This window comes from Eptesicus fuscus, chromosome 2, assembly GCF_027574615.1.
Source record: "Eptesicus fuscus isolate TK198812 chromosome 2, DD_ASM_mEF_20220401, whole genome shotgun sequence".
In the NCBI taxonomy this organism is placed as follows: Eukaryota; Metazoa; Chordata; class Mammalia; order Chiroptera; family Vespertilionidae; genus Eptesicus; species Eptesicus fuscus.
In genome coordinates this window covers 28,456,940-28,477,981 of record NC_072474.1, presented here as the reverse complement: position 1 = coordinate 28,477,981, position 21,042 = coordinate 28,456,940, and the positions used below count along the sequence as shown (strand labels likewise).

The 21,042-nt window shown below is 48.2% G+C and overlaps 1 pseudogene; it reads right to left on the bottom strand.

The window, feature by feature from the left end:
• Positions 1-4,959: 4,959 nt before the first annotated feature.
• On the bottom strand, positions 4,960-13,550 carry LOC103298599 (60S ribosomal protein L31-like; annotated as a pseudogene).
• Between the last annotated feature and the right edge of the window lie 7,492 nt (positions 13,551-21,042).

The window sequence follows — 21,042 nt, the reverse complement described above, 5'->3', positions numbered from 1 at the left end:
ACCCTGGTTGATTCTTATCTGTGCCCTGACCAGGGATCAAATCTGCAACCTTGGTGTTTTGGGACGATGCTCTAACCAATGGAGCTACTCAGCCAGGGCTGCAGGTTACTGTTTTATCTAGGTGTCTCCAAACTTTCTACCTTCGATGCTTTAATATACAGTATGCTATAACCTAAAAAACGTATAGCTGAATAGTAGAATGCTATACAACTGTTACAATGAGATCTATATGTGCAGAAAAAAAAACCCATCTGTAAAGTATGTTGTTAAGTGAAAAAAGGAAGGAGCAGAATAATGTTACCTATGCTGCCCTTGGTATTACCGTGCATCTATAAACAGTTGGATGTATGCTTGTGTGTGAATAGAATGTTTCTGGAAGGAGACATAAGAAACTTAACAGTGAGGAATGGACGTGGGGAGATGGAACACATGCTGCTTTCCACTGTATACACTTATTATCTATTTTTTAAAAGTGTGTTATTTTTAAATCAAAAATTAATTTAAAAAATTTAGAAAACATTGGCTTTTGGTGGGTGAAATCTGCAATGTAAGTTTTCTAACATTGTGGAAACGTTAGGTTCTTAATGTCGAGAGTCAATGGCAGACGATTTCTCTCCTTCAAACTAGGCTAAGCCACAGAGTTGGTCAAGGTTAGCTTCGTGCTTCACGTGAAGGAAGGGGAGGGGTCTTGTGCACCACAGGATACCCAGACACTTCCCACAAAGGGCATGTGCCAAGTGACCTCAATATGCAGCTAAAGCTGTTTGAGCAAGATGCCAATCTTCAGAGCAGTTTTCCTGGGAGGCATGTGGATGAGCTGAATGAAGCAGTACTGCACAGCTAGGCATGCCCCTCAAGTCCACATCCCAGGTCACTTTTACTCCACACTAGGAGGATATTTTTGGCACTTGGGTGGCAGGACCCCTGGAGAGCCCTGACAAAAACACCATTTGACAGCACTAAGTGGGCAGAGAGAGAGGCAGGGGAAGGAAGTTCATGGTACATTCCAGAGTATGGAAACACCTAATTATGCCACGTTTCCAAACAGCACACATAGGCAGATTCTACCTTCTCGGGTCAGTAATTTGGAAAAGTGTCAAAGGTGCCACGGGAGAAAAGGGCAAGAAAAATAGGGAAGAGAAGAGGTGTGGGGGCCAGAGGATGTGCTTCCACAATCCAGGGTGAACCTCGCAGCTCACTGACCCAACTTCTAAACCTGTCATTTTCTAAAAGTGAAAATGCTGTATTTTATTTTGTTAAAATGAAATTCTGTCCCAAAGCATTTTTTAATACTTTATTTATTTATTTATTTATTTATTTATTTATTTATTGTTAATCATCACCGGGGGATATTTTTCCATTGATTTTTAAGGGAGAGTGGAAGAGAGAAGGAGAGACAGAGAGAAACATGGATATGTCACATGGACTAGTTGCCTCCTGCACAAGCCCTGACCAGGACCTGGGCTGGGGAGGAGCCTGCAACCAAGGTATGTGCCTTTGACCAGAGACCGGACTCCAACCCGGGACCCTTTTGTCCGCAGGCTGACACTCTATCCACTGAGCCAAACCAGCTAGGGCTAAACCAGAAGTTTTAAAAAATGCTTTGGGCCCTCCCTGGTTTTGCTCAGTGGATAGAGCAGCCTGCGGACCAAAGGGCCCGGGTTGGATTCCGGTCAAGGGCATGTACCTTGGTTGCAGGCTCCTCCCCAGCCCAGGCTCTGGTCAGGGCTTGTGCAGGAGGCAACTAATCGATGTGTTTTTCTCACATTGATGTTTCTCTCTGTCTCTCCCTCTCTCTTCCACTCTCCCCAAAAATCAATGGAAAAATATCCTCAGGTGAGGATTAACAACAACAACAAAAAATCTGGTTTAGCTCTGGCCATGTAGCTCAGTTGATTAGAGCATTGTCCAGATATGCCAAGGTTGCAGGTTCAAACCCTGGTCAGGACACATACAAGAATCCACCAATGAGTGTATAAATAAGTGTAACAATGAATAGATGTTTCTCTCTCCCTTCCTCTCTCTCTCAAACCAATCAATAAATAAAAATAAAAAAGAAACTTCTGGCCCTAGCCAGTTTGGCTCAGTGGATAGAGCGTCAGCCTGCAGACTGAAGGGTCCCGGGTTCGATTCCGGTCGAAGGCACATGTTTGGATTTCGGGCTCAATCCCCAGTAGGGGGCATGCAGGAGGCAGCCAATCAATGAGCAGTTTCAGATTCACAGCAGAATTGAGCAGGAGGTACAGAGATGTGCCATGTGCCTCCCTGCCTCCTCGTAATCAACATCTGGCACCAGAATCCCATTTGTGTGGATGTGGCATGTTTTTTCCCTCTGTGCCCAGTGTGCCCGAATCAGGATCTTTCTGCCTCAACCTGTCCACGGCCAGCTGCCTGCCTTGATGGTGGAGGGGAGCCAGGCACCCAATGCTCCTTGTACACAACCAGTTCTGTTTCCACCCCCACTCATGGCCTGACCTTCTGGGTACCTTTTCTCTGCAACTCCTGGTCTTCCTGGGTCCTCTCGCTGGAATGAGTTTGCTTCTTAATGTCTTACCTCCATGCAGGCCCTTAGGTTTCCACTTTCTCTGGCCTGTTAGGTCAGTTAGATTTGACCATCTGCTGTCTTTCAAAATTTCATTATCTTCTTTTAACAGCTGATCTTTTTCATTCTCTTTGAACACTTGAGTTTATATCCCTTTTAATCCTTTAATGCCATTTTAGCAGACTTTGGGGAGGGAATCAAGTTAAAGGCCTGTGCTCAATTATGAAATGTCATCTCAAATTCAGTCTTTTATTTTATTATTGTTTTCCTACTCCCTCCTCAAACCCCCTCCCCCACACACACACTCACACCCACTCTAATGAATGCCGTTACAGTTCAGCTTCCACTTGGTAAGTATATTTTGAACATGATATCAAGATATGCATGTGTCTTTAAATTTTACAGTAATGGTATTGTACTAGAAATCTCATTCTGTTTCTCACTTTCTCAACACTGTTTTCAACTGCCTCCACTTGGCTACATTGTAGTTTAATCCTTCTGACTGCTGCATGAAGGTTACCTCCTCAACTCTTGGCTACCATATATTAGAAATTGATGAACATTTTAGTACATTTTACACACCAGAAAATTTCTTTTTTCCTATGTACCCAGGAAGAGAGAGCTGGGACATAAGATACACACATGTTAAATTGATTAAATATTACCAGATTTCTCTCCAGAACGGCTCTGGCAATGAAAACTTCTCAGAGCCCTTGACATCTTGAATGTGACTCTCTCAAAGGAGGATATGACAGGCAGCATTTCTCAAACTTATATGACCATGGGACTCTCTCCTTGAAAAACACCATGAGTCTTCCCATTTGTGTGGATGTGGCATGTTTTTTCCCAATACACTGGGGATACTAAGATACAGGACTAGAGGAGTAGCATGCTGTTTTGGGAAATGGGGCAACATTAGTAGCTATAAACCCAGCTTTTTTATTTGTTTTGTTGTTAATCCTCAACCGAGGATATTTTTCTATTGATCTTTTTAGAGAGAGTGGAAGAGAGAAGGGAAAGACAGAGAGAAACATCAATGTGAGAGAAACACATTGATTGGTTGTCTCCTGCACACGCCCCAATCAGGGCCCTGGCCAGGGAGGAATGAGCAACCACGGTATGTACCCTTGACCAGAATCGAACCCGGGACCCTTTGGTCCCCAGGTGGACCTCTATCCATTGAGCCAAACTGGCTAGGGCAACCCAACTTTTTAAAATATATATTTAAAATATTTATTTTTATTGATTTCAGAGAGGAAGGGAGAGGGAGAGAGAGGAGAGAAACATCAATGATGAGAGAGAATCATTGATTGGCTGCCTCCTGCTCACCCCCTACTGGGGATGGAGCCTGCCACCTAGGCATATGCCCTTGGCTGGAATCGAACCTGTGACCCTTCAGTCCACAGGCCGATTCCACTGAGCCAAACCGGCTAGGGCCCAACTTATTTTTAATCTAACAAAGTCATTCTTATATCCTTCACTGCATAGTAAATACTTATTTGCTGGCTAACCTAATAAGTTATTTTTCTGTTATCTGAGGAAAGTCAAGATGTTCTTCCTAATACTTTGTTTCATATATAATATATATTTCTGGTAGGAATCAAGACTAACCTTGGAATTTTTTTCCAGGGCCATGGGCAACTGAGATTCAGTGGTTAAAATTGTGACTCTTCAGTAAACACAGGCATCTGTTCCCAAACCACTGGTAAGAGTGCCAAGATTAATATTCAGTTCTGACAGGCAGATAACCCTACAGTGGTATAGAGAGGAGAATTGATTTTAAAACTTTAAAATTAGAAGTAGTAATTAGGTTTCAAAGGTAAAGTGGCTTTGGAAGAAAAAAAAAAAGCCCAATCCAAAGTAGGCTATACCATTGCAATCATTAAACAAATAAATCTGGAATTAAAATGTAATTTCTGTGTAGATAGGACCCAGTCTACTTAGCTCACTAAGCCCTAGCCCAGTGCCTGGCATAGAGAAGACACAATAAATAATTGTTGAAGAAATAAATGAAAAAAAAATCAGCTATTTGTATTTCAAAAGCTTGATAGTGGAAGATTGGCTGTAAAATTTTAAAGGTACATATTTATATAATAAATACAACTATGAAAAAAAGTTCCCCTAAACCACCTATAAATATAGGCGATAGAGTCAGGCTAGAACACCTTTCTTCTAGAGTTAAGGAAATGTAATGTACACCTACTGGAGTATCTGTCCATCCCTCTTTCCTGGGAACTAACCACTCCTCCCACAGGTGTGGATTCCTGGATTTCTGCCACTTGACTCTTTGTCTTAGCTGTTGGATCAAGTTAATTGGGTCAAGTTGTACATAACACCTGAGATAGGCCAATCATATTCTCTCTTCTGGAAATTTGATGTTGAATTATGAAAACCTACATAGTCTAGACCAGTGGCTCTCACTGGAGGTGTTCTTTGCCCCCAGGAACACTGGCAACATCTAGAGACATTTTGATTGTCACACTGGGGCAGGGGAGAGGTTGCGTGTTACGGCATCTCACAGGTGAGGCCAGGGATGCTGCTAAACACCCTACAATGCACAGGCCTGCCCTCACCACAAAGAGTGTGAGGCTGAGAAACCTTGCTGCAGTGTGAGCACCTGAAAAGACAAAATGTAACTCAGTTGACTGGGGCTGCCAGCCGTCTATACTCCACATCCCAGGGAAACAGACAGACTCAGCCTGTACAGAGAGAAAATAATGAAGTGGTACCGAGAGGAGCTGAGCTTAGATACAGAGATTCCTGATTCCACTTCCTCCCAGAGACCTGACTACATTTTTGCCCCTTCTAATATATTTTCCTTTTATACTTAAGATAGCCTGACATGGGTTTTTGTTACTTAAAACCAAAGTAAGTTAAATTAATACAAGAAACACTCAAGTAAATTATTTTACAGTGACTTAAGCGATATTAAGGCTCATGCAGCTTAGAGATTGGTCAGTCTTCTAGGATTGAACAAATAAGTAAAATGAAATAATTCATTTTCATTACTTTTCCTTGAAAGCCTTGTTGCTTCCCCACAACTTCTCTACAATTAGGTGCTAGAATGAGTTAAAAGCTCTTTGTAAGGCAAAGGAATGTAGAACATGCTGGCATTTTGCTTATGAGTCTTCTGGGAACCAGGACACCTGGCTCACCTGCTCTGCCACTACACTGAGCCCCACCTCATGCACCAACTCCTGGTCATTATTTACACAGCTCCACAATGACTTCTATTTTGCATCTTATTTTGTATTTCCATGTATCTCATCAGTCTTGGTACTGATTTCATTTCTCTATATACAGGAATTCAATTGTGATCTAGGGTAAGCCACTGAAATGGTCTTTGATATTCAGTTTCATTATGGAAGTTACATTTTTCTTTATCTAAGTCTTAGGAATATTGTGAATTCGTTATTGTGAATTCATTTCTTTATCCAGACACAAATGGTTTCTTAATCATTTAGGAGTCCTTGACCCCTTTGGGAATCTGATGGTGGGTCCTCTCTCAGAAATGTCTATGTGTACTGTCTTGCACACAGATCTGAGGGTTCATAGACTGTTTAGAGCCATCATAACTACCTCCCAGCTGATGAACGCTGCATTAAATATTTATTTAGTGTCTCCTATGTTCTAGATGGTAAGAAAAAAAAGGGTGAAAAAGTAGAGTTCTACCCTTCAGAGGAACACAACTTGGTAAGACTACAGAGCAGCAAACATCCAATTACAACCCAAGTAATATATGTTAAGAGAAGGGTGATAGAGAGTACTGTGGTAACCCCGAACAGAACATAATCTGGGTTGGGAATTAAAGAAAGATTCCTGGAAGAAGTGACATCTGCACTGAGAATTCTGACAAGCAGAAGAAAGCAAGGTCAAGTAGAAGGCTAGGTAAGAACACTGCAGACGGGGAAAAGTATATGTGGAAGGGAAAGAGCCTGGTGAAAGGTTTAGAGCAGCATTGCTAATCGTCTGTCTATTGGCTCTCAGCTCCATTCCTGCTGTATCTCAGGGGGCTGAGTCAGCAAACCACACTGCCCAGATCCCTCTGCCAAGTGGTTTCTAGAGAGATTCTGCCAATGGAAAGCCTTGGTGGACGGCTGGAGGCAGGAGGGAGAGAAGCCATGCCCCCCTGCTGTCGGTAGCATCCCCAGTTGGGGCGGCAGTCGCATCCAGTGAGTGGGGACTGCTGGGCCCCAGCAGCAGTGGTGGCACTGGCTCCAGCAGTGGCAGTAATGGCTGTGGGTGGGCTGAGCAGCACAGCAGCCATGAGCCTTGGTTACACTGTCCCCCCTCCTGCTCCAGCCTAGAGTTTCAGGCAGTTCCTAACTCCTGGGTAACCTTATCTTTTTTGCTCCTCTGGCCCTTTCACGTTTTGAAACCAATTCCCTATATTGCCCCTTTAAAATACTTAGAGTGGGAGAAACCAAGATGGCGGCATAGGTTAAACACCTATCCTGCAGCCGGGCACAACAATTTCAAAAATACAACTAGAGGTCAGAACGGACATCGTCCAGAACCACAGGAAAGTTGGTGGACTGAAATGCCCACAGCTGGGGGGAAGGAGAAGGCCATGGGGACAGTCGGGGAAGCCGTAAAAGCCTGAGGTATGGAGAAACGGGCGGAGACACGAGCACACGCGCCTGCGGGGAGGATGGAACCGGAGAGGAGGGGGCGGCTGATGACCTGGCCGGAGTTCACTGGCAGGAAGGAGATAAAGGCTCCGGAGTGCGCTGAGCACCGGCTCCGATTGCACTGAACCCCATTCCGGGCGAAACCCTGGGAAACTCACTCACTTTCGCAACTCCGCCGCCCCCGCAGGCCACCCGGCCCGGGACGCTGGGGACGCCGCCGCAGCGGCGGCGCCCGGAGCCCGGCGGCCTCCCAGCACCCATCCCCGCCGCGCAGCCCCCGCGCGTCTGGTGCCGCAGGCCGCGCGCCCCGCACACCGGACGGAGGCCCGGGCGCCCTCTCCGTGCACCTCCCGGCGGCGCTAGACTTCAGTAGAGTTGACTGAATTCAAGGGATTAAGAGGTATAAATTGGGGGGACGCCGCGGCGGCGACGTCCGGAACGCGGCGATGGCGGTGCCTGGAGCTCGGCAGCCGCCCAGCGCCCGTCCCAGCCGCGCGGCCCTCGCGCGCCTGGTTCCGCGGGGCGCGCACACCGCGCACCGGACGGAGGCCCGGGCGCCCTTTCCGTGCACCTCCCGGCGGCGCTAGACTTCAGTAGAGTTGACTGAAATGAAGGGATTAAGAAGTACAAATTGAGAAGTTTGAAAAAGATGGTGGCGGAGGTTAAAGGCTGTTCTGTTGCCTCGCACCCAGCGAAATCGGAGGGGATGAGGTGTGGAGGTGCGTGGGTCTGGCTGGTGGCGGGGTAAAGGGGCTTTTGTTCCAAACCTAAGGGAGATTAGCTCTCCATCACCCTGAAACCCATCTTCTGGCGAACCCCGGGAGACCCAGATGCCTGCGGGGAGAGGCGGGACTCTTGCGGAGGTGCGCCCAGCAATCAGTGTTTGCTGCGCTGGAGTGCGGAACGAGGGGACTTAGATACGTGGAAGGCAGAAGGACCAGACTCACAGCCATCGCGGCTCGCCGCACCATGGCCTGTTGGCGCCCTGAGACCCCGCCCCGCCCTGGGACCCGCCCCGCACGTTTTGAAGACCTGCCCCGCAAGTCTTGCAGGCACACCTGCGCCCCAAGCAACGGCTTATGCATGTGGGTGGCCTGCCCTCTGGCAGCGGACCAGATGATCTGCTGTTCTAGTCGGACTGCTCCAGGGCCACTCAGACAGGAGGAAGAAACTACAGTTTTTGCTGTAATCCTTGCTGAGTGCCTAAGGCAGTAGCTGATCTACACCCCATTGGAGACCCAGAAACGAGGGCATCTAGTGGTCTGTGGGAGATGACACCAGATTTCAACCACGTGCATAAGGGACACATTCAACAGGAATATTCAGTGAGCGCCAAAGCTTTGCTGCACCAAGACCCGGCCCATAAACGTGTCTCCTGCACAGCAACTCTTCCTTTATAGACAAAGAGAGCCCCCCCAGTGACACCAACAACAATCAAGACTTAACTATACAAAGGAGGACCAAGATGGAGGCATAGGGCGGAAGCCTGATTGTTGCCTACCACAACAACTTTGAGACTACGACAAGAGAGCAGAGCAGACACCATCCAAGACCACCATAGGGCTGGCTGAGTAGATGCTCTACAACTAGAATAAAAGAGGGGTATGTGGGATGATGCTGATGCCGGTGACCCAAAGACCACACTTTAAGAACTACGGCTCAGGCGACACAAAAGAACTATGGCTCAGGCGATACAACAGCGGCCTGGAACGTGCTCGGCGCAGTTCCCCCGGCGGTCTCCGGCTGAGGGGACGGCTCCACTGGCAGCCAAGCACGGACAGACGAGCCCCTATGAGACATGGGGTGGGAGACTCCGCGCTTGCTGACCTCTGAGTCCGTCAAGAATCTCAACGCCCCGGAAGCGGCCAGGTGCGCATGCTCGGCGACCGGCCACCGATGCAGACCCAAGGGCCGACGCAGCGACGCCAGACTGGCCCACCGCCATGCACCGGGCGCACCGGAGCTTCGCCGAGCCGCCGCCCGACGAGTTCTGCAGCAGCCATACTGGAGCTCTGGAAGGATGGCCAGGGGAATTGCTGAGGGGGGATTGACCGGCAGGAATTGGGATCGGGAAGACGGGGCCCCGCTGAGACCCGGGTGCGGGCAGGGTTGCGCGCCTCTGGGCTCGGGTGTGGTCACACGCCTCTGGGTATAAGTGAGGCCTCAAGTCCCTGGGTCTAGGTGAGGCCACATGCCCCTGGGTCCAGGTGAGGCCGGACTCCGGGTCCGGGTGAGGCCAAGTGCCCCTGGACCCGGATGACGCTGGATCCCGTGCCCGGGTGAGGCCAAGCGCCCCTGGGTCTGGGAGAGCCCACACACCCCTGGGTCCAGGCGAGACCATGTGTCCCTGGATCCGGGTGAGGCCGCGTGCACCTAGGCCCGGGTGAGCCCAAGTGGCCCTGGGCCTGGGAGAGGCCAAGCGTCCCTGGGTCCGGGCGAGATCATGCGTCCCTGGATCCGGATGAGGCCTCGTGCACCTAGGCCCGGGTGAGGCCACGTACCCCTGGGTCTGGGAGAGGCCAAGCGTCCCTGGGTCCGGGCGAGACCATGCGTCCCTGGATCAGGATGAGGCCTCGTGCACCTAGGCCCGGGTGAGCCCAAGTGGCCCTGGGTCTGGGAGAGGCCAAGCGTCCCTGGGTCCGGGTGAGACCATGTGTCCCTGGATCCGGGTGAGGCCTCGTGCACCTAGGCCCGGGTGAGCCCAAGTGGCCCTGGGTCTGGGAGAGGCCAAGCATCCCTGGGTCCGGGTGAGACCATGTGTCCCTGGATCCGGGTGAGGCCTCGTGCACCTAGGCCCGGGTGAGCCCAAGTGGCCCTGGGTCTGGGAGAGGCCAAGCGTCCCTGGGTCCGGGTGAGACCATGTGTCCCAGGATCCGGGTGAGGCCTCGTGCACCTAGGCCCGGGTGAGCCCAAGTGGCCCTGGGTCTGGGAGAGGCCAAGCATCCCTGGGTCCGGGTGAGACCATGTGTCCCAGGATCCGGGTGAGGCCTCGTGCACCTAGGCCCGGGTGAGCCCAAGTGGCCCTGGGTCTGGGAGAGGCCAAGCGTCCCTGGGTCCGGGTGAGACCATGTGTCCCTGGATCCGGATGAGGCCTCGTGCACCTAGGCCCGGGTGAGCCCAAGTGGCCCTGGGTCTGGGAGAGGCCAAGCGTCCCTGGGTCTGGGTGAGACCATGTGTCCCTGGATCCGGATGAGGCCTCGTGCACCTAAGCCCGGGTGAGGCCACGTGCCCCTGGGTCTGGGAGAGGCTAAGCGTCCCTGGGTCCGGGTGAGACCATGTGTCCCTGGATCTGGGTGAGGCCTCGTGCACCTAGGCCCGGGTGAGCCCAAGTGGCCCTGGGTCTGGGAGTGGCCAAACGTTCCTGGGTCTGGGTGAGACCATGTGTCCCTGGATCCGGGTGAGGCCTCGTGCACCTAGGCCCGGGTGAGCCCAAGTGGCCCTGGGTCGGGGAGAGGCCAAGCGTCCCTGGGTCCGGGTGAGACCATGTGTCCCTGGATCCGGGTAAGGCCTCATGCACCTAGGCCCGGGTGAGCCCAAGTGGCCCTGGGTCTGGGAGAGGCCAAGCATCCCTGGGTCCGGGTGAGACCATGTGTCCCAGGATCCGGGTGAGGCCTCGTGCACCTAGGCCCGGGTGAGCCCAAGTGGCCCTGGGTCTGGGAGAGGCCAAGCGTCCCTGGGTCCGGGTGAGACCATGCGTCCCTGGATCCGGATGAGGCCTCGTGCACCTAGGCCCGGGTGAGCCCAAGTGGCCCTGGGTCTGGGAGAGGCCAAGCGTCCCTGGGTCCGGGTGAGACCATGTGTCCCTGGATCTGGGTGAGGCCTCGTGCACCTAGGCCCGGGTGAGCCCAAGTGGCCCTGGGTCTGGGAGTGGCCAAACGTTCCTGGGTCTGGGTGAGACCATGTGTCCCTGGATCCGGGTGAGGCCTCGTGAACCTAGGCCCGGGTGAGGCCACGTGCCCCTGGGTCTGGGAGAGGCCACGCGTCCCTGGGTCCGGGTGAGACCATGCGTCCCTGGATCCGGATGAGGCCTCGTGCACCTAGGCCCGGGTGAGCCCAAGTGGCCCTGGGTCTGGGAGAGGCCAAGCGTCCCTGGGTCCGGGAGAGACCATGTGTCCCTGGATACAGGTGAGGCCTTGTGCAACTAAGCCCGGGTGAGGCCACGTGCCCCTGGGTCTGGGAGAGGCCAAGCGTCCCTGGGTACGGGTGAAGCCAGATCCTGGGTCCGGGTGAGGCCGTGCGCCCCTAGATCCATCCGGGTGAGGCTGGGTCCCAGGACCGGGTGAGACCACGCGCCCCTTGGGTATGGGTGAGGCCACGTGCCCCTTAGTCCGGGTGAAGCCGTGCCCCTGGGTTCGGCCGAGACCAAACCAGAGGGAGTCGGACCTCCGTTACCACCATTTGTCCACCATCCAGAGCGGAGGGGTCAGTGCTGACATGTACACATAAGGAACTACTGGACATCGAAATTGGGTCTCAAAAGAACTGTTGGTCCAGGGGGAAGCTCGCTACAGATTGATTCATTTGCCTGTCAGCATAAATATTATTGCTCGTCTCACATTCAGTTCTTATTAGTATATATCTAGTGACATATGATCTCGTTCATCTAGAGGAAATGATGAACAACATAGACTGAGGAACAAGAACAGAACCAGAAGCAAGGAGGCATCGATCGGACTATCGGGCCTCAGAGGGAGGATAGGGGAAGGTAGGGGGAGGGTGGGGGGAGGGGGAGAGTTCAACCAAAGGACCTGTATGCATGCATATAAGCCTATCCAACGGTTAAGTTCAACAGGGGATTGGGGCATGCGTGGGGAGAGGGGTGGGATGGGAATGGGGGGATGAGGACAAATATGTGACACCTTAATCAATAAAGAAATTTTAAAAAAAATAAATAAAAAAATAAAAAAAATAAAAATAAATAAAATAAAATACTTAGAGTGTTTCTCTTTGTCTGACGGGACATGACAAATACAGCAATGAATCAGAAAATATGGTGAGGGGTGGAGGAGGGTTGTGGTGAGAGATGTGGTTGACCAGGTAATTGAGGGCCAGATCATTCACTCATCTTAGGAAATGATCAGATGTTTGGATTTTATTCTAAGAGCAATGAAAATATTTTATTTTATTATTTTTTCATTTTTTATTAAGGAATTATATGTGTACATATCTTACCATTGCCCCCCCCGAAAAGATTTTATTTATTCAAAGGCAGTTGTTTAAAAAGACAGCATTGAAATATTTAATTATATAAAAATTAAAATATCTACAGGTCAATAACAAATAAACATCATAAACCAAACCTAAAGACATATGGTCAGTGGGTATCATTATTCAAATCAACTATGATAGTTTTTATATTCTGAATTTGTTAATGCATTTATAGTTCTATAAGCAAACTATGCTTATTCGAATAAAATATAGGCAAAGGACATAAACTGGAAACTCAGTTTTATAACTTTAGTCAACAATCAGCAGTTATTTCTCATTCACATTAACTGCTTGTAGATTGTTTTTTAGTATTTATTTATTTTATTTTATTTATTTTTTTGTTAGTCCTCACTCAAGGATATTTTTATTGATAATTTTGATTTTATTTTTTAAATACATTTTTATTGATTTCAGAGAGGAAGGGGGAGAGAGAGGAGAGATAGGAACATCAATGATGAGAGAGAATCATCGATTGGCTGCCTCCTGCACGCCCCACACAGGGGATCGAGCCTGCAACCCGGGCATGTGCCCTAACCAGGAATCAAACTGTGACCTTCTGGGTCATAGATTGATGCTCAACCACTGAGCTATGCAGTTGGCCAGGCTCCATTAATTTTTAGAGAGAGTGGAAAGGAAGGAGGGAAGAGAGGGAGAGAGAAAGTGAAACATCAATGTGAGAAAGACACATTGATTGGTTGCCTCCTGCATGCGCCCCGATGGGACTAGGAATGGAACCTGCAATCCAGGTATGTGCCCTTAACTGGGAATCGAACTCGAGATCCTTCAGTGCTTGGGCTGGTGCTCTAACCACTGATTAACACCATCCAGGGATGTTTGTAGATTTTTAACTGGAACATAGGTAATCAATGTATAGAGGTTGTTTGGTGAATCTTCATCCTTATTACATTTTCTAGACAACCACACCAGGATATGGTATGGAACATTCCTTATTTCTTTTTCCCAGACAGCTTTGGAGCCTGGTGAATGTGCACATCTGGAGTTTCTATATCCTTTATGGCAAATTTCTGGATCCCTTTAAGTGCCTGAAGATCACACTTCTTGAAATCTACTCCATGGATGGGCTTGTGAATGTTGATGGTGTATTCTCTGGTCACTACCTCGTTGATGGCAGAACGGCCCTTCTCACCATCCTTCTGTGTGGGAGCCATTAAGTTGGAAAGCTGGAAACCCATGAATGATTTTAAATACATGGTCAATTCAGTCACCTTTAATTTCTTGTTTTCTCCCCCCCCCCTTTTTTTTATAGAGAGAGAGAGGAAGGGAGAGGGAGAGAGAGAAACATCGATGAAAAGAACTATCCATCGGCTGCCTCCTGCACGCCTCCTACCAGAGATCAAGCCCGAAACCTGGGCATGTGCCCTGACTGGGAATCGAACCAGCAACCCTTCGGTGTATGGAACCATGCTCAACCAACTAAGGCACACTGGCCAGGGCAGTCACTTTTGATTTTTATGAAGATCATTTGGGTCATAATATGGAGAACAGGTTTGAGACTACCAAATTGAAGGTCAGGTGTCCAATCAGGAAGCTTTTGCAATTATCTAGGAGAGAATTTGATGGTGGTCTATACTAGGGTAGCAGCAGTGAGTTTGAAAAGAAGGATTGGAAGGATTTTTATAAGGCGGAATGGCCAGAACGTAATGGGGTATTATGGCAGATTAAAGATGGTTACAGATTCACTGGCTGTCTTCCCATTGATGGGTGGGATCTATAGCTCCTCCTTTTGAATTTGGGTGATTTCTGTAACTGCTTTGACAAACAGAAAATGGTAGAAAGGACATTGTGCTAGTTTCTGGGCACTAAGAGACCAGAAGCTTCCATTTCTTACTTCTTGGAACTTGTACTCCTGGAACACAACCACCACACTTTGAGAAGTGAAGCCAGATGGAGAGGTCACACATACATAGCTGCTCTCGCTGGCAGACCCAGCTAAGCTCCCAGCCAACAGCCCGCACCAGCTGCCTGCTGTGTGAGTGTGCCATCTTAGATGTCTTGTCCCGTCTACAGACAACTTACAGATGACCCCACCTCAGCCACTAACTACAACTGCATCATAGAGACAAGCAATTCCTACCCACTTAAGCCCATTCAGTTTACGAAACCAAAAGAGGCTATTAAGCCTGTAGGTGTTTTTTAAAAATATATATTTTTATTGATTTCAGAGATAAAGGGAGAGGGAGAGAGAGATAGAAACATCAGTGATTAGAGAGAATCATTGATGGGCTGCCTCCTGCATGCACCACACTGGGATCGAGCCCACAACCCGGGCACGTTCCTTGACCAGAAATCAAACCGTGACCTCCTGGTTCATAGGTCGACGTTCAACCACTGAGCTGCCAGCTGGGCTAGGTGGTTTTTTGAGCCACTAAGTTTTGGGGTGGTTCGTTATACAGCTGGATTGGGCCCAGAGTGGAACCAGTAACTGCTGAGGTGGGAAGGAGAGCAGATGAACAGTTCGTGCAGGTGGGGTGGGTAAATAATCTATCAGAAACCAGGAAATATATATTTTTGGAACTTCATTAAATATTTTTTCTAGATGTCCTATGATGTTTTATCTTCAGCATTAGCTATCCAGGTTTTAGATCCCTATCATTCAGAACTTGTACACTAATTTTAGTATCTTCTGCTATAAGAGCAGCTGCACTTCTCAAAAATATAAAGAGGAACTGGTACCTATTTCATCACATTTTTCCGCTTGTTGATCGAGGGATCAATTTCCAGGTCTCTTTTTCATTCATCACATATCTACTCGTTATCTGCCAGGTACTCAGCACTGTTCTGGGTGTTAGGGGCATCATATTGTCACAAGATAGGTAATATCCCTGCCCTCATGGAGTTTACATTCTAACTGGCAGGCAGACAAAAACCAAGAAAAGAAAATGATTACCAACTTGATAAAAAGCAATGAAACAAGTAAGCAGGGGCTGATAGAGCATAAAAGTTGAGAGGAACTTACTTTAGACAAGGTGGTCAGGAAAGATTTTTAAGCTGAGACTTAAGGAAGTGGAAAAAACCAGCAGCGGGAAGACATGAGGGTTGGTAGCTATGGGAAACACAAGAGTGCAAAGGCCCTGAGTGGTTAAAAACTTGACCAGATTAAGGAACTGAAAGACTAGTTTGGAGTGTAGTGAGCAAGAAGACTAGTAAGGTGAAGTTGGAGAGAGATGCAGAGGCTGGATTAAACAATGCCTTTTAGGCCAAATTAAAGGATTTACATCTGATCAAAAGCATGAATATGATTAGATTCACATTTTAAGATAATGGTCAGAACACACAGGGGAAGACTGTTTGAGCAACTGTTGCAGTAGTTCATGACAGAGAAAGATGGCCTGGACTAAGGTTCACTCTAATTTTCTCTTCCCTGGACTCAGCTTGTTGCTTTTTATTTTTTATTTTTTAAGTATATTTTTATTGATTTCAGAGAGGAAGGAAAAGGGAGAGAGAGATGAAAACATCATTGATGAGAGAGAATCATTGATCGGCTGCCTCCTGCAAGCTCCCCACTGGGGATTGAGCCCACAACCTGGGCATGTGCCCTTGACTGGAATCGAACCTGGGACCTTTCAGTTCACAGGTTGATGCTCTATCCACTGAGCCAAACCAGCTAGGGTTCAGCCTGTTGCTTTTTAAAGTGTAGGTGGAGGCTTAGTAAAAACGAATCACCAATTATTCCCAAGTACCCAAGTATAAATAAGACTCCCAGGGGACTCTTGTTCTATATAAAGATTTGAATTATTTTCTTGTGTTCTCTCTCTCTCTCTCTCTCTCTCTCTCTCTCTCTCTCTCTCTCTCTCTCTCTCTCTCTAATTGAATTTATTGGGGACCAATGGTTCACAAAACCATACAGGTTTCAAAGGTATAACTCAATAAAACATCATCAGCACACTGCATTGTGCTCTCATCACCCCAAGCAAAATCTCTTTCTATTCCCATTTCCCCGCCACTTTGTCCACTTCCACCTACCCACCCCCCTTTCCCTCTTTCTAAAACCACACTGTTGTTTGTGTCTATGTGTGATGTGTGTGTGTGTTTGCTTAATCCCTTCTTTTAGCCAGCTGCCCCCCAAACCCCACCCCTCTGACAGCTGTCAGTCTGTTCCATGTATCCATGCCTCTGTTTCTATTTTGTTCTATTTGTGACTGTGTCTACTGGGCCTGGGTGTGCATGGGAGGGGCTAATATGTGTACAAGGGTTTGCTTCCTCCAATTTAGAGATGGGGACAGATCTTTGAAAGGTCTGAGGCTCCCTGAGGTCCACCTCCACCTGTCAGCTACTCTGCCTCGGAGATTGCCTGGTCTTTCTCCAAAGCCTTCTGAAGAAAGACTGTAGAGTGGGCTCAGGCTGGCCGTGACCTACAGACACTTCCGCAGATCATGAGGTCGGTAGGTGGGGGCAACCAGGGTTAGGAGGACAGGACTAGTGGGCTCCCTACTTGGGGGCCTCACGGTCAGGCACTCAATGAGGGGAAAGTGGATCCTAGTCTGGAGCCAAACCACTCAGTCTCTACCAGAGTCTCCAACTCTGACTCCTCTGGGAGAGCACTGCAGGTTCAGGTTGGGTGCAACCAGCTGCCCCTCTGCAGGAACAAGCTCTGTAGGGCAAAGCTACTGGGGCTGCAGGGACAGATCAAAAGAGTCTTTTGTTGCCTGGCAAGTGTTGCTCAGTGGTTAAAGTGTCAGCCCATGCGCTGAAGAATGTGGGTTTGATTCCCAGTCAAGGGCACATACCTGAGTTGCAGGTTTGATCCCTGGTCTCTCTCACATTGATGTTTCTCTCTCCCTCTCTCTCTATCTCCCTCTCTCCCTCCTTCCCTTCCTCCCACTCTCTAAAAATCAATGGGGAAAAACCCGTCAGGTGAGGATGAACAAACAAAGTCTCCTATTGGGGGTGGTGCCAGCTGAGCCTGCAGAAGGGGGCCAAGCACTTCGTCCCAGTCCCAGAAAATAGCCTTCGAGAGAGACACACTCCAAATGTCCCAGCTCCAAGCAGCCCTTCCTCCCCCCAACCCCCCGTGGTGCTCAGCTCAGCAGGGCAGGGCCAGTGGGACTTGGAAGGGCAGATCCGAATAGTCTGTAGGAGGGGGCAGACACTTCTTCCCCTTACCACGGGGATACGAGGGCTGAATTCCCAGGGGAGATAGGAGTGGCTTCCTTGTGATGTAGAGACACAACCCAGCACCTGCCCATCTGATTCCCGGACAAAAGCCTCCCTGGGAGACAGCGCCCTGATGATAGTCCAGCTCTGGGCGGCACTCTGATCCCCTTGAGTGACAGAACTCCTCAGGGTGGGGCCACAGGGAGTGGACGGCCAGGCCAAGTGATTTGACAGGTGCGTGTGTGGGTGCAGGCTGGGTGCTTGAGATGGGGGAGAATGGTTCTCTTTCCAAAGCTACACAGTTCAATCACTGAATGTCTGCCAAGAACTTCTCCAGAAAAGGAGCGCCAGCAAGGTCCCTGCTGATTGCAGCCAGCAGACCCCTTCCGTGGGGCTGAGCGCTGTTAGGTAGAGTGGTGCTGCTGGCAGTGGCAGGACCAGGCAGTGCATTCCCCAGGCTGGTGCTGTAACAACACAAGTGCTGGACCCTGGGAAGTGCGTCTGGGTCTCTAGCAGACTCACTTCTCCCCCAGCAGACTGAATCCCCACTGATTTTCACCACCAGAGGCTATTCAGGCTCCTCTTCCCATCTCTGTTGCTCTAAGTTGGGGATCCATGTGTGAGGTTGCCACCCGCACGCCTGGGTGGAGCGAGTTTTGCAGCCAAGATATCCCTCTTGCTTCTCAGCTGCCACCTGTGGGTGCAGGGCCCAGCCCTTTCTGTGTCTCTGCCCTTCTCACCTGTGGCTTCTTCTGTAAGTCTTTCATTACAATATTTCAGTTCAGCTAGCCTTCAGTTGGTTATTCAGGTTGGTTGGTCTATAATTTAACTCTGGTGGTGGGAGCAGGTGAGTGTGGCTTCTACCTACTCTGCAGCCATTTTGGAAACTGAAATATTTTCAATATTAATGGTGTTTTCCACTTCTCTCCACCAACCTCCTCCTTCCCCCACACCCAAGGTTTTCCTCTATCAGGAACTAACTTCTGTGGCTTTTGCTACATGAACTAAGCTTTTGCTACATGTTTTCAAGCCACTTCACTCTAAACAGTATTTGTTGTCTACCAAGTTCCCTGGCAACTGGAATAGGTGGGGTAGAAGATGCAAGAGAAGACAATAATTTGGAGGGGGAGGGGAACTCAGTCTGTTGAAGATTAGTCCAGTTGTTGTTTTTTTGTTTTGTTCCTTCTGCAGACCCATAGACTTGTATTGCCAATAAAACTAAACTTCATTAGATTGAGACTTACTAGCTTTAAATTCAGTTATTGCATCCAATGCCTTCAAGTTAGTAATTCCATCTGAATATGGATGAAATATCCTTCACTTAAAACATGGTAACATAATTCAGCTGATATTCTTTTTTAAAAAAGTTGATTTCAGAGATAGAAACATCAGTGATGAGTGAGAATAATTGATCGGCTGCCTCCTGCATGCCCCCACACTGGGGTTCAAGCCTGCAACCTGGGCATGTGCCCCAAACCAGGAATCAAACCATGACCTCCTGGTTTGTAGGCCAACGCTTAACCACTGAGCTGTGCCAGCGGGCTCAGCTGATATTCTTGAAAGCCTCAACTTGGTCCAGCAGATAATGGAGGTGTACTAACTGCAGAGGCGTTCTCTACATGGGATTCACATCAGGAGGGTATCCGGCTTCTCCCTGGCCTTCAGAAGCGTCTTATCCAAAACACCTGCTGAGCTTGGAGGACAGCCTGGAGCCCCCTGGAGGTCAAGAGGAGAGGCTGCCCTTCCCATGAAGGCAGGAGCATGACCATAGTGTTCCCTGTGTCTAGCACAGTGAGTGACAATAAAACAAGTGTTTAACAAATGTTTGTTCACTGGATTAATAGAAGAGTTTGGGGCAACAAAAGAAAATATGGCCAACTACTTATTTAATCAAAGTGACTCATAAAAAATCTTTTACAAATTCATGTTCTGTTCTCACTCAGCTTTTGGGGTAGAAAAGATAGGAAAGAGGAGGGCTGAAGTCTGGGTTTTCAGGTATGTGGGCACTTGGTGAGACTGAGGAAAGGCCAGATGGTAAGAGCTTTGCTGTAGACTTTAAAGAAGATGATTCCTCCCTTCAGTGGGACTTGCCAAAGGATGCAATGAATTTGGATCTGCAATGAAGCTGCAAGGTATTTTTACACTTTACTTTTTTAGAGAGAGAAAGGGAAGAGAGAGAGAGAGAAACATTGATTTGTTGTCCCACTTATTTATACATTCCTTGGCTGATTCCTGTATGTGCCCTGACTGAGGATTGAACCCACAACCTTGGTATATTGGCCGATGCTCTAACCAACTGAGCTATCCGGCCAGAACATATTTTTAAACTTTAAATATCCATTTCCAGATCACAGAAAGGACTTCTCAGGTAACCTTGAGTAGGCCATTTATGTAAATTTCTGTGTTACTTAAATGAACCATCTCTGTGGAGAAAAGTGATGATGAAAGCTTATCAATTTACGTTTGTAAAAACACTTTGAAACCTGTGGATGGAAGAATTTCTGCAGAGGTACAAAGGGTGGGTAATATATTGGGTCAAATTCTACCCTTTTATGGTGGCAGAGAGGGAGCAGGCATACTTGAGGACATTTAGGGGGAACCTCTGGCACATTATATTTCAAACAGCCTTGAAGAAAGCTCCCTAGTTTCAGTATATCAAGTGTTTTAATCACATGTATAGGTTATTATTCTAGTAGTTATTTTCTTTTTTTGTTGCTGTTAATCCTCACTCAGGATATTTTTTCCATTGATTTTTAGAAAGAGGGAAGGGAAGGGAAGAGGGGAGGAGAAACGTCGATGTGAGAGAGACACATCCATTGGTTGCTTCCTGCATACACCTGCTACTCAGGCAGGTCCCTTGACCAGGAATCGAACCCACGACCCTTTGGTGCACAGGCTAACGCTCCACCACTGAGCCAGGGCAGAGCAATTATTTTAACATTTCTCTCCTAAAGTCTCAGCTTTGTGTAAAGGGAATCTTTAGAGGGATTAGCCTGTGAGGTTTTCCTTCTACAACACTTTAATTTTTACCTTACATCAGTGATACTCAGTTCCTATCCAAACGGGGTCATTTCATCAATTCTAGACAGATGTTTACAAGTTACAATCAGTGATTAGAAAAAGCCCAGGAAGGAGAAAAGAGAGTTTCAACAAAACCTTCCAGTCTATGAGTTAATTATACCCATTTATAAAAATGGTATTAATAATTACTTAAGAAATAATGCCAATAGAACATTTTCTTAGCATAATGATCTCTTTCAGCAAGGTAAATACAGACACAAAGATAAGACATTTAATGTAAAACTGTCAAGGCACAAAAGCCAAGCTTAAAAAACAAAACAGGCAATCATCTTTTTCAGTATGCTACATCAATTATACACTGGTAGCTGTGCCCAAATGAGCATATAACTTTAAAAAAATTTGTTTTTCTTGACCCTATAATTTGCTTAGTTTGGCAGGGAGGTGAACAATCAATTTTATTACTTGTTCTCAGGGGTAGGAAGGACTTTTTGCTTTACTGTGCCTGGCTCTTCCTGAAAGAGGACT